This window comes from Gouania willdenowi, chromosome 10, assembly GCF_900634775.1.
Source record: "Gouania willdenowi chromosome 10, fGouWil2.1, whole genome shotgun sequence".
Lineage (NCBI taxonomy): Eukaryota > Metazoa > Chordata > Actinopteri > Blenniiformes > Gobiesocidae > Gouania > Gouania willdenowi.
In genome coordinates this window covers 7,829,732-7,842,016 of record NC_041053.1, presented here as the reverse complement: position 1 = coordinate 7,842,016, position 12,285 = coordinate 7,829,732, and the positions used below count along the sequence as shown (strand labels likewise).

The window sequence follows — 12,285 nt, the reverse complement described above, 5'->3', positions numbered from 1 at the left end:
GTTGTTGTGACGGTCCTCCATCGCCCTGATCCTGGGCTTGGTGTGGTACTGGTCGGACTGTGGTCGCACTCTGTCCCAGTACGTGGCTTACTTCGTCCTCTGGCTGTTCTCTCCGCTCCTGTTTGGAAACAGCGGCCGAGAAAGTGCCACTCAAACCGAAGAGGAGTCAGAGGAAAGCCCGCTGCAGGTGGTGTTCACTGTTCCTTCACTTCTTTTTCCTGTTTCCCTCACACACATCTATAAAAGTGAAGTTACACTTCATTTAATTGATTTGTTACAGTCGAAGGTACAAACGATGAATTCATGTGGTATTATTAGTTGTACACCACACATGATTTCTTACAGATGTATTATTTTAGTGTTGCATTTAAAAACTAATCTAATGTTCCTGCTGTTTTTGCTCAAATGCCTGAGCAGTGATGTGTTGAATACCTGACAAATGTAGAAGTCATTGTTTGTAGCCTGAAGGGCTTTTCCCTGGAAACCTACATTCATTTATATTTTTTTGTTGAAAAACACTTCCTAACTTTACCAATTTGACCCTGTTGCATTTTGGGAAATCTTCCATGTATTTGCAGCAGCATGCAGATGAAGGGCTGGATCAGAATGATGGACAAACTGAAGCTGAACTCCTGGAGACTCAGTATCCACATGTGAAGAAGTCTCTGCAGCAAGGTGAAGCTCTTTATTCGTGTCTGTCTGTGCAGGATGTTTTACATGTGGTTTCCTTATAAATGTTTTGTCAGCAGCTTTTTTTTTCTTTTTTTTGTTTTCTGCTCTGTTTGGACTTGACACAGTTGAAAAGGACAGTTAGATTTAGACACAGCTGCTGCCAAAGCTCATATTACCATGAGGAGGGGCCTTAAGGAAGAAAATGTGAAAAACAGCCTCCGTGCATGGCGTGTCATCAATCTTTGACATGTTTCAAACAGGAAGTAGCCTATATTGAGGTTTTGGTCTGCAGCACAGTTTATCATGTTTACTTAGTATTAGATTTGCAGGGCTGATTTAAAGGGCTCATCTTTTTGTAAATTACTTTTTAACTGTAGTTAGTAGTTAGTAGTGAACTTCCAGGTATCTGATCTAAGCAGAAGTGTATATATATATCTGTGTATGTATATATATATTTGGGCAATATGGACCAAAACTCTAATCTCAATATTTTTTCTCAAAATAGCAATATACGATATAAATCTCAATATTTTTAACTAAATAAAGTCTTACCAGAGAGACAATTCTGGGTTAAATTTGCTGATTAAAATGCCACACAAGCACATTTATTAACAAACAGCTGCACAATGTGTCACTTTTGGCTTTTTCTCCTCTAAAGGCGGCACACGCTGTGATTTTATTTATTTTAAATCATTGAACTCAGCGATCCAGCTTAAATGAATGTGCGCAGCTTACGATTCATATTCTCACACTATACGGACCGACACTGTGACACGATCTGACTGCTCATACTGTACATCCATACACGACACTTATTAAGACATGTTAACTACCGAGTACACACAGTGTTTATACACACACTGATTTAAAAGTTTAAAAATCACTGGAGGGTTACAGCCAGCTTGTGTGTAGAATGGATGGGTGAAGCATGTACTCATCCTCAGTGATTAGCATGTTGAGTGCTATATAAATCAAGTCCATTTACCATCATGTAGTGCATTTCAGATTGTGTATTAAACTACACAGTCATGGCCCATTTAATGGCCCCTGTGCATTCAAAAGAGCTGAATCACTACAACTGGGAATGTTACAACTTTCAATCAGAATAGGACTCGGAGTAATTGGAGGTCCTGGTTATTTCCGATGAATCCCAGTACTCTACCATCACATGAAGGTCAAGGGCAATGATTCATCTGACCATTTTTTTAATCAATTCATTCTAAGAGAAATCACACATTTGTACAGAAGAATTGAAAGAAATAAACTCACATGACCTTTTAGATAGGCATTACTTCTATATAGGCATAATAAGAAATATTGCTCAAATAAACAACTACAGTGTTTAAACAGTGCCTTTATATCCAAATTCAGATTTTAAAAAAAAGCGCCCCCCCCCCTCCCAAGTTCAACAATAACATTTCATATTTTAGTATTTAAAATACTACGATTTTGTGCCACCATCCTATGGCACAAAAGACGGTTTAACCTCACATCCAATGTTTAATGAGTCTGAAGCAAAATAAAAGAACATTACTGTAATTTGTAAGTATTATTGCTATTCGTTTTTTTAATATTATATTGTATTATTTTAATATTATTTTTTATAGTATTAATTATCATATTAATTATGCAATTTATTTTCATTTTTCTATTTCTGCTTTCAGTGATTTTCATATATCAACATATAAAGCATATTAATTTTGAAATGCTTAAAACTACAAGAAGGTACAATACTGGTGATTGTATGTTTCCACTCATGGTCACTTTAGTTTGATATGCAATTAAACTGAAAAGCTATGGTTTTAGACCCATATCTGCAGCTTAATTAAGAATAAGTGTTTTGCAAAGATAAATAATAAACCTGACCTGTGGTTTTTTTTTGATAAATCTGCCGTTTAATGGGTCCTCCAGTCGAGCTGCTGCTGGACTAAGTGCTGCTATGAAATGCTAAAACTGCTCTGCAATAAAACCACTGCACAGTGCAATCTTTTTTTGCCACATTTTGAAGTGGGGCAGTGGTGTTCCATTAAAATCATTCTGGCGAGCAGAGTGCAGTGTGTTAAAGAGCAAAAACCAGACCCAGTGGTCTAAAAGACGATTCATTGACTCTCATAAATACGACGCTTCGACTCATTTTCTGAATCGATTTTGTTGGTTTAATTCTACGAATCATTTCTGGCCTAATCCAAATGGACCCATTGTCAAGGAGGCCGTCTTGCTACTGATCTGCTTATGTCTGAGAGCTGGATACTGCAGCTCAACTTTATAGCTTGTCAATGGCCTCTCATCCAGGTATCAACAGGGTTGGTTTTTGCATTAAAGGTGTAAATTGTTATGCAAGTCATTACAATGTAGTGGCTAGTCCTTGTATGGATTTGTTTTATCATAAAGTGGCAAGTCAATGTCCTACACACTGCAATGCAGTAAAAACGTCAAGTCATCGTCACATTGCACAATTTCTGCCATCACTAAAGAACAAAGATAACAAATGCTCTGAGAGTCTTCATGCAGTCGTACACAGAAAACTCCAATAGAGACTTCAATAATCGGAGTGGAATTGGGAAATTGGACTGAATAACCACTATGAACAACTCCCTTTATTTACTTCAGAGGAAAGATGTGAGGTGCTGCATTTTTTTTTGTCAGCCACCAACTGTGCAAGTTCTCCAACCTAAAAAGATGAGAGGCCTGTAATTTTCATCATAGGTATACCTCAACTATGAGAGACAAAATGAATTAAAAAAATCCAGAAAATCACATTTGTAGGATTTTTAATGAATTTATTTGCAAATTATGGTGGAAAATAACTATTTGCTCAATAACAAAAGTTCATCTCAATACTTTAATGTACCCTTTGTTGACAATGACAGACGTCAAACGTTTTCTGTAAGTCTTCACAAGGTTTTCACACACTGTTACTGGTATTTTGGCCCATTCCTCCATGCAGATCTCCTCCAGAGCAGTGATGTTTTGGGGCTGTCGCAACACGTACTTTGAACTGCCTCCAAAGATTTTCTATGAGGATCATTGTCATGCTGAAAGACCCAGCCACATTTCATCTTCAATGCCCTTGCTGATGGAAGGAGGTTTTCACTCAAAATCTCACGATACATGGCACCATTCATTTTTTCCTTTACACCAGGGGTCTCAAACTCAAATTACCTGGGGGCCACAGTAGGCAGAGTCTGGGTGAGGCTGGGCCGCATCAGGTATTCCACAAAAAAACTTTAAAAAATTTAAATCTTCATGAACGTCATTACTAACGGTTCTTTAAAAGTAGGGTAGGCAATTTTTGAAAGCTAGCATGATTTTGAATGAAGCCTCCCCGATGGCTCCGCCTTTACCCCCTCCGCCCCTCTCCTCTGTGCTCCGTCTCACTCACATGCATGCTCACAGCTGCTGGAGAAGAGGAGCTCAGCTCATTGCTTGTATTGTGTAGAAACTTCGTTGTCTCATGTCTCTTTCAGCAGTAAGTAAACAATAAACTTTCCATTATATATGTTAAAAACGTGACCAAAAATTCTGTTTTAACTCTGTTAGCGGTGGCGTGCTTTCAGTGTGAGGAAGAAATAGCCTGTGCTCATCACCAACCTTTCTCTCACTGCAGGCTTTGAACATGACATGATGTCGGCTAATTGCTGTCGCTCTCCTAATAAAGTTTTTTTTTTTTTTTAAAGCAATAAAGTTAAAGTCACGTGTTTAGCCAACCAGACACACGGAGAACGTCCTTTTCGCTTTTTCTTCCGGCAACAACAAGGCGGATAATGAACCACTCGGCAGCAATTGCTTTTCTTTTTGCACTCAATGTTCATGTATTTTGTGATGACATGAACATCATGACATTTGTAGATGGTAGAAAGTACCGCGATAGAGAGTGGAAAAAAGGCGATCGCCAGTGGGGCGTTTACTATCTGTTGGGACAGTGGGACATTAGCCGATATAAACCGTGAGAATGAGACCTCTACTTTACATGGATCAGTTGTCCTGGTCCCTTTGCAGAGAAACAGCCCCAAAGCATGATGTTACCACCCCCATGCTTTACACTAGGTATGGTGTTTTCTCCTCCAAACACGATGAGTTGAGTTTTTACCAAAAAGTTCTATTTTTTTTTTTTATATCTGACCATATGACATTCGCCCAATCCTCTTCTGGATCATCCAAATGCTCTCTAGCAAACTTCAAACTTCAGGCCCGGACATGTACTGTCTTAAGCAGGGGGGCACTTCTGGTACTGCAGGATTTGAGTCGCTGGCGGCCTAGTGTGTTACTGATGTTAGCCTTTGTTTGATTTACCGATTAATTCATTAAAAATCCTACAATGTGATTTTCTGGATCTTTTTTTTTTTTTTTTGCGGTATATCTATAATGAAAATTACAGGCCTCTCTCATCTTTTTAAGTGGGAGAACTTGCACAATTGGTGGCTGACTAAATACTTTTTTGCCCCACTGTATGTTTTATTTGCTCAATAAAACAAACCCACTCTTTCGGACATCTACAAATAATTGTGAGATTGGCACACACATGTTAATAATACTAACTTTGAGTTGTTTAATCCATGCACATGCAAGCTCCTTCTCTCCGCCCCGCCCATCTCAAAGCCAAAGCTAGCTTGCAGGCCAACACGAGGAAAGTTGTTTGCTAGTGGTCTTGAAACATGGCAGGAGAAACGCAGCAAAAACACTTGGTAAACAAATGTCAAGTCAAATTCTCTTCTATGGGAACACTTTGGATTTGATGGTGAAGACTTAGAGCAAAGACACATCACGTGCAAGAAGTGTTTTGTTTTGTGCAAAAGTAAACATACTTTTAATGTTTGAAGGATTTTATTTATGTTTAAAGAATATATTTTGTTTTTTTTGTACAAGAAATAAATACATTTTTGGTTGACAAATCAGTTGAATAATCATGATTTAAAATGACTAAAATAATCGTGATTATTATTATTTTTTTATAATCGAGCAGCCCTAATTCAAGGTAATAGTCCTGTCATTGTGTGTGGATGTGGACCCAAATGCAGAAACAGGTGGAGGCAGCAGGCAAGGATAACGTTGGTAATAATAGTCCATTTTAATTCTCAAACAACAAAAATTCAAACCAGGGAGTAGGGGAACAAAACGCAGCAGGACTCGAGGAGGGTAACATTGATGACGAACCAGCAATCATTCTATGTCCAAGCACTCAGCTAAATAGTGGAGGAGGCCTGATTTGGAATGGGCCACACCTGGGTGTAAAACATGAGGCAGTTAATTACTCGCAACCCAAACACACTGACATCACTGGGAGGTGGAGACACGAACAGGAAGGTCTGGAACACAAAGACAACAGTTAACACAGGAGGCCAGAATCGAAAACATTAAACAAAGACTCTCAGAAAACCTAAAGGAGAACCACAAGAGCTAAACACAAACAATAACAGATCCTAACAAGTCCACTGTTTTGTCCAAATGCTCTGTCACGTTGTCACAAACCCTCTCATTCTTATAAGGTAGGACGAGCCAGGATTATAAGGAGAAGTTTCCACGATGTGACGATGTGACCAACTCGCCCGTTTAGAGCTGACTTTTTACAAAATGTAGAATAACAAGAAAGGAAGGAAACATAACTTTTTCAACTTTGGGCCTCTGAATGAGGCTAAAAGAATGTATATCACTCTCGCAAAACCATTATAAAGTCATTTTTTTCATAATACTGATATAGTATACATTCGGGTATTTCTCGCGTACTCAATCTTTTCATACTATCTAATGTAAATGCACTACATACTAATTTTGACGTCAGACTTAGTATGAGTAGTACGTTAGTATGCCAATATGTCCAAGGGCATGAATTACTAGATCCATGTCCTGTAGTCTCACAAGACCTGCAGCACTAGTTTGGAAAAGTGGCAGAGTCCTGGTGGTAGTATCAAGTTAGCCGCTGCGTGGCTTTTCTGACTAATGCGCATGGGAGAATAGACCCCTCTGAGAAGCAAAGTCTGTTAGTGGTTTCCAATCTTTTTTGTCCAGAGTACCCCCTTCGCTTTTTGTCAAATAATGTGCACCCCCTTTTCATATCATAAGTACCCTCTCCATAATTTCATATGCGTTTTCATGTGTGTTACAGCTGGCTCTCCTGAACCCCTAAATGGCCACGTTTACATGAGGGCTTTAATTCCTTTTAATTCAGAACAAAAGTTAAATCCTCTTTAAACTGACCTTGTGAACACTTAATTCTGAATTAAAATATAATTCTGAATTAAACTTAAATCCCAATTAGGTGGCTGATGTATTCCGATTTTAATTCTGAATTAAATGCATCTCGAACATTGGTTGCCTAAGGGTTAATCTACAAATTCAAAACAATGAGTGGAATTTAGTTAAACTACAACTTTTATGTGATTACTTAAATACTTATAGTAAGTAAATACAGTGTCTTTTTTAAAAACATAGCTAATTATTTTTTCTATTGTCAGAAGTGTGATAAAACTGTATAAAACTGTGTAAAATAATCCTGTTTCAATGAATTACAAGAAAATATAGTATTTTATTAAGGAATTTTACTGTTACTGTTGAATTTGTAAATAAAAAAGTCCAAAAAGGAACTAGGAACATTTCCTTATTATTTCAAAATGAATTGTTACATCTATCTTATGTGAACATGTGCACTGGATTCTTAAATTACATTATTTTCTATAAGCTCTGATCTTCAGAAGTCATTCACTGGTAAAATAGAAAGGGCAAAGCTTGGATTTCATCAGGCAGGGATGAAAGCTGCTGCTGTCAGAGTAGGTGAGTGTGCTTGTTCCTGTGTGACTCCTGTTGTGATTGCTGCCCACAGTGTTTGAGTGTGCATACGCTCAGCTGGTCCTGCCTTGGTACGACACCCCTGAGCCGTGCGAGGAGCAGCCGCTGCACCAGGCACTCAGCAGAGAGGTCGACTTTGTCATCAGCCGCATCATTGAAAGAGCCAAAGACTTTGATGTCTGCCAGGCTGTCGTCGGCTCCATCCGCAAATGCTAGTTTCCATGACAATTATTGGCCTGTTCTCCTATGGCAGGGGTCACCAACCTTTCTGAAACTGAGTTTGTATAGTATTGTATAGTTTGAAGGGCTACCAGTTAGAAAAGCGCTTCTTAAATACCAAATGTTCACAGTTTCATTTTAAGATGAAGATGATAAACATTGCTTACCATTTTAACTTACAGCTAGCCTTTCTTAAGTTTCAACATGCAACACTTTATATTTTACTTTATGCAATTGTTTCATTTTCATTACATTTCATAGCAAATGATCATCTTATTTTCCTAGCTACTAATAAACTTTTAACTAATTGTATAACATAACATTTGTAAAATGTAACAATTGTCGTATTTTACAGAAATACACTTTGCGTTTAAAAAAAATGTAATCTTATATATCATATTACATATAACATACCACAACCCATACACCAAATTTGTAACACTTAAAAAGATTTATCGTAATGTTTCAGTGAAAACACACACTTATAGATGTTAATTTAATACTAAATCTTTATCAGCAGTATTTAACTCTACTAAGTACTAAATACATCTGTCATTATGTATTTATCTTTGTGTTTCAATCCTGGAAAGTAAATCACATTTTTGATGGAGCTCATTGGTAACTAGAGCCCCTGAGAGCCCCTCACATAGTCCATGCGAGCTACCTGGGGCCCACAGGCACCGTGTTGGTGACCCCTGTCCTATGGGGTATGTTTGTTTTTGTTAGATGTCTGAGAGTCTCTAGAAAAATGCTCTGACAACGTTTCATATTCTTTTGGCGCTTGTTTCCTGTCCAGAGCTAAAAGTGTCTGGAGAAAGTTCTGGTAACTTTTCATATAACTCATTTTTATTAAGTTATATACAATATATATTAGTAAGTTACGATTATAATGACCGAGCTTTTCCTCCAATGAATTACAATTGAAAACACAATTATTATTTTCCCTTAAAACTAAATTATAATTACATTCTCAATTACAATTAATCACAATTACTGAGCCTTAAATAACTATCTCCATAAAACGCGACATTCCTCTTGTCTGTTAACAACTCTAATGATAACGGGTCCGTTTGACCCATTACAGTAAATCAGTTGTAAAATACAAAATAGAATATTATCTTACATTTCATTTGTTTTTCATTTCTTGTTTACCTTGTTAGGCTTCCTTATCCATCAAAATGTTTTTTTCCTATCAGTATACCCCTCAATTTGATTTATTTATTTATTTTTTAAGATAAAAAAATTATACTCAAGCAAACTGAAATGTAGTGGGAGAACTGGATATGAAACATTTTTTATTGACTGTTAACTACGTATGTGTGAAACATTGAACTGTAACATGGTTCCACAGTTTTGCTTTTTAATTAAATTTCAGTTTTTAGAGACTTTTCATGCCAATTAAAATTACAGTGAATTATCTTAACTAAATTACAATTCAATTATGATCAGTGTTTGGAATAATGGCGTTTAAAATAACGGCGTTATGTAATGGTGTTTGTTTTTCAGTAACGGGGTAATCTAACTAATTACTTACTTATGCCGTTACAACGCCGTTATTGTTACTGAACGTTAAATGTGGTGCGTTACATGCATTGATTAAATAAACTGTGATCCGAAAGCATCCCCGGCTTCTTCCTCAGCTGTTGTGAGGAGGTGGGTTATAAACAAGGTGAGCTATTATGATTGGCTAAGGCGGCGTCATGTTCCATGGTAGCCAATCAGAGCCAGTGTTTTTACTCATGTGACAACACACACAAACACACACACTACAGATTTGATGACGCAGCAGAGATGGCGAGCGTTGAGCATCCGATGAAAAGTTGTCGACATCCGTTGTAAACAACTCAAATTTAATGAAGCACCTCACAATGACACACATCTAAAAAATCTGAATTCTTTGACATATAGCAACTTTTTTTTTTTTTTACAGTAATGCAAATAGTCACTTTCCTTATTAATGAGTTACTTTTATTATAGAGTATTTCTGTCATGAGTCTGCTTAGTTAGTTATGGTTTACCTCCTTATTCACTCCCTGTTCCTTGGTTTTGCCTGCTCCTGTCCATGTTTTCCTGCCTGCCCAGTTTTCCTGCTCTCCACAGCTGCTCCTCATTCCCTCGTCAGGTTGGAGGAGGTTATATATACTCCCTCTGTTCTGTCAGTCTCTTGCTAGATGGTCAACCCGTTAAGAGAGACTTCAAGCTCCTAGAAAGATTGAGAATTCTTGAGTTTGATTATAAAAGTGGGGAATTGAGAGTTTTGATTCCTGAGTTTTGATTATTAAAGTGGGGTATTGAGAGTTCCTGAGTTTGATTATTAAAGTGGGGTATTGAGAGTTCCTGAGTTTGATTATTAAGTGTGGAATCTGAGTTCTTTATTAAAAAACAAATCCGAGTGGGGAATATTTCAGTTATCTTCCTTGTTTTGGGTGGGGCCCGTTTATCTAATCTTATTTTGATATTTCAGTATCTGTCTAGTCCTTCCTGCGTTGCATTTGAGTTCTTCTGTATACCTGTGATAATTTCAGTTCCTAATGCAGTTACTTTTTGGAACAAGTAGTGAGTAACTATAACTAATTACTTTTTTAAAGTAACGTTCCCAACACTGATTATGATTACAACAGCAACAGATGTTTTCAATTATAGTAACAATTATAATTATGCCACAATTGTAATTAATTATCAATTACGCGATTGCAATTATAATTGACCACAACCGTGGTTCTTACAATAGTGAAAGCAGATCACCTCCAATGCTACATGTTGTGTGTCTAATGTTGGGTTTAGTGTTGTTTTGTTTGTGTAGTTTACTTTGTGGAAAAAGGGGAGAGTTCGTACTAAAGGGAGGAATCCTTGGTATCCGGAGAACACCCCCAAGAAAATGCAAACTCTATTTAAAGTAACAGCTGTTTTTCTTCTTCCACCTCCAGTAGTACCAGTACCAGTAGCAGTACCAGGGCCAAGTATCCAACAGTCAGTATCCATGGCCTTAAGTATGGAAAACTTGTGAATGACGACTGCTAAACACATTCACACACCACAGTGGATGATAATTAACCTCGTGTGTGTGTGTGTGTAGTTTTCCAGGACAGCTGATGGAGCAGATAGCTGAGCTCAAGCACAGACGGAGTCATCTGAAGGAGCTGACCGAGGTGAAACAATTGCTGGAGCTCGCTGACAAGGAGTTGTCAGAGCTGCGGACGGAGCAAATCAAAAGGTCTGTTATTGCAATAAACATACAACGTAAATATTAGGGATGCACAGTTTTGGATTTTTGGCCAAGATCAGATATGCCAATATTCTACAAGGTAGATTACAAGATTACAATTTCATTTAGCAGACGAGTTTATCCAAAGTGATGTACAACACAAACGGTAGGGTTAAAGGTCCAGTAATATGGTATTTTTCACCATCTCAAATTGTTCTAAGAACCCCAACAACATAGTATTTGAGGTTTATTTTCACAACCTCGTCTGTTTTTCAGATTTTTGGTCCTCTGAAAAGTCACTTTCATGGCCGCTCCTAAGAACTGGCCGTTTTGGGGCCTTTGTGCATATACATGAGTAGTGTCTGAGGTTCCTTTTAGGGTCTCTAGCAGGCACAATTTGGACTCAGGAATGGTGCACATATATGGACTCGACGGGACCAGACCTAGCTGCTGATTCCCCGTTCAGTCCGATCCAAGCACTTTTGGAAAAAAACTGGAGACCAAATTTTCAACAAATGGAACTTAATTTATTTTTCACCAAGGCATCTGTATAAAATAAAAGATTTGTCAAAATGTAATTTTTATTTTTTTTTTTTAAATACATAAAATTAACACCAATGACTTCAATTCAAAATAAAAGTACATTCTCAGGCTCTAAGTATAGCTAAATTTCTGAACTATAAAACTGAGATGACAACCAGCATTCAGTGGTGTTTTGGTGCGGTGCATTATGTTAATCTGGTTGGTTGCCTATGATGTGATGCATTTGGTTTTTGTCTGGTCATTTCATTTTTTGTAGTTTCACAATGTCCGTTGATCATTTAAAAAACGTAAAAAAAATAATTTACTCAGTAATGATTGGGTGTAGAAGTTAAACATTGCTTTACTTCTTTTAAAACGTACTTAACTACAAGTAAAATACTGATTTAGAAATATACTCATCACAGTTAATGGTAATTAACGTGTGTGTGTGTGTCTGCTTCATTGTGAGCTTTTTCACTGAGGAGCTTCTCCAGTCTGCAGAGACAAGCAGGTTACTTAATGCAGATAAAATGAATGTGCAAAAGATGAACAAGATGGTGTGTAATAATCACAAGCTTTTCAATTTGAATTTATGCTTGAAAGAAGATTGTTACGACCGGCTCTAGGCCGCAACAAATAAGGGGGACGCGACACAGGAAAAGGGTGCAAAGAAGTACATTTAATAATAAAGTAACAGGTATACAAAAACTAAATAAAATACAAACTCAAATGTACAAAACCAAAGGCTGGAGAACGTGGTCACCAGACCACAGGCATGCAGGCAGGTAGAGAGAGCGAGAGACACACAAGGAGCACAGCTCCCAGCTGACATCAGCAGCTGGGCCAGGTGCTGGATCCTGAACAGAAAGAGGAGGCGGCAGACA

The 12,285-nt window shown here is 37.6% G+C and overlaps 1 long non-coding RNA gene across 1 annotated transcript; it reads left to right on the top strand.

The window, feature by feature from the left end:
• Positions 1-16: 16 nt before the first annotated feature.
• LOC114470564 (uncharacterized) lies at positions 17-7,550 on the top strand. Its single transcript, XR_003674888.1, has 3 exons — positions 17-187; positions 579-675; positions 7,490-7,550. It is a non-coding gene; the product is annotated as an uncharacterized LOC114470564 (long non-coding RNA).
• Positions 7,551-12,285: the final 4,735 nt, after the last annotated feature.